The sequence below is a fragment of the Bradysia coprophila genome, unplaced genomic scaffold (assembly GCF_014529535.1).
Source record: "Bradysia coprophila strain Holo2 unplaced genomic scaffold, BU_Bcop_v1 contig_232, whole genome shotgun sequence".
Classification (NCBI taxonomy): domain Eukaryota; kingdom Metazoa; phylum Arthropoda; class Insecta; order Diptera; family Sciaridae; genus Bradysia; species Bradysia coprophila.
In genome coordinates, this window is record NW_023503493.1 from 19,382,940 (window position 1) to 19,384,857 (window position 1,918).

A 1,918-nucleotide genomic window follows, 5' to 3' on the forward strand; every position below is an offset into this window, starting at 1 on the left:
CAAGACAAATTTTCAAAATCTGTGTGAACTTTAGACAGGTCTGGGCTGGTACTGATGACGCTTAATGTGAACCTAACATGCTAGTTGTATCATACATTGTCTAAGCTTTCCCTTGATACCTCATTTGTAGTGCTGGTGGTTGCTGACATAACAGAACTTTATGTTAGTACAACCGCTACTCGTAAAACTCGCCAGTAAAACTCCGGCTGTTAAAATTAAAATTAAGAATCAAAAAATCCTTCGAAATATTTCCTCGTTAAAAACTACCAAATAATTCTAATTTGCTTTACTTGAAGCACATGAATAAAATATGACGATTCGTTCGCAGTTCGCACTTATGTGTTACCCTTCATATCGTATGTCGAGTGAAAAACATGGTTGGATAAAAAATGAAGCAATAGTTTATCGCGATATCCCAATTCGATTTCCTCTTAAAAACCTTTTCTTTTTTTTGAATCGACTAACATTTACAAAAGCTTTTTCGTAACAATTGTCTGTTTAACAGGTTTGGTTTAATAATAAAAAAAAAAGTCACAAATCCCTTGTGGGGTTCGAACCCACGACCTTTGGATTAGAAGTCCAACGCGCTTTCCACTGCGCCAAAGGGACTACGATTCCGTCATATGAAAAGTCTAATACAATTTTCTGATCATGGAGATTTTAAGCATGGCGAGTATATGTTATTTAAGTAAAGACAGTGAAAATTGAATCTCTATTGAATCTTTGACAACAAATATCTCAAGGAGAGAAAAAGCAGTCTGGCAATTATTCTAAAAGGTGATTCATTTTGAGGAAAATGCTTTTTCGACCTAATGACGTTCGATTGGCGTGAAAAATCAACGACCTGAGAAAAGGTGCCACTATTTTCCACTGCAAGTCATTGATTCATATAAAGGTATTCGGCATTTCTTCTGATAGTTTGAAACACAGTTTGCAAAAATCTCCGAAGAAGAAATACTAAAAAATAAAAATTCTCCCACAAAATGAGATTTTTCAGTTTTTTTCTTAGCTATAATTATTTTCCCGACAGTACACGTCTTAACAAATTTTCATTGAATGAAAGGCACCCACTGAGAAAATAATGCGCTTTGTTGTTTTTTTTGAGGAAATTTAATCGAATAGGTGCCACTCATATTTTTTACAGATTTTGTTATTAAAAATCATCCTTGTATTTTCTTTGTTACAGTATGTTCATCTTTAAAAAGCACAATCGGAGTTTTAAGTCATCGATGTTCCAAGTCAAGAAAGTTCTTCCCAGTGTATGATCTTTTGGCGTGAAATTTGAATTCGCTGAGAAACTTTCCAATATTGTGCCAAAATATCATAACCTGGAAAAATTTATGACTTTTAAAACTCTAAAAATTCTTAAATATGTTGCGAACTAAAAAAAAAACCCACTGCAATAAATTTCTATCCGGTTCCGGGTTGTTACGAATTCAAATATAAATAGGTTACCGCGAAAAGATCATGCAGTCTCATCGACTAACCATTACAAATGCTTTTTCGTAGAAATTTAAGCTTGTTTGATCAACAGGTTTAATAATAAAAAAATCTCAAATCCCTTGTGGGGGTCGAACCCACGACCTTTGGATTAGAAGTCCAACGCGCTTTCCACTGCGCCAAAGGGACTGTGATTTAGTCATATGAAAAGTCCAATATAGCCATCAGAGCAATCATTATGGTCTGGTAAAATTAAAAACTGTTAAGAATCAGTAAATCCTTCAAAATATTTCCTTGTTGACAACTATCAAATTATTCTAATTTGCTTTACTTGTAGCATATGAAAGCATATGAATTGAAGCTTGTTTGATTAACATGTTTAATTAAAAAAAAAAAAAAAAAACAAATCCCTTGTGGGGGTCGAACCCACGACCTTTGGATTAGAAGTCCAACTCGCTTTCCACTGCGCCAAAGGGAC

At 34.2% G+C, this 1,918-nt stretch overlaps 3 non-coding genes across 3 annotated transcripts; all 3 read right to left on the reverse strand.

Annotated features, from left to right (window-relative positions):
• Positions 1–536: 536 nt before the first annotated feature.
• Positions 537–609, reverse strand: Trnar-ucu. Its single transcript has one exon. It is a non-coding gene; the product is annotated as a tRNA-Arg (tRNA).
• A 947-nt stretch (positions 610–1,556) lies between these two features.
• Trnar-ucu lies at positions 1,557–1,629 on the reverse strand. The gene has a single exon. It is a non-coding gene; the product is annotated as a tRNA-Arg (tRNA).
• Positions 1,630–1,845: 216 nt separating this feature from the next.
• Positions 1,846–1,918, reverse strand: Trnar-ucu. Its single transcript has one exon. It is a non-coding gene; the product is annotated as a tRNA-Arg (tRNA).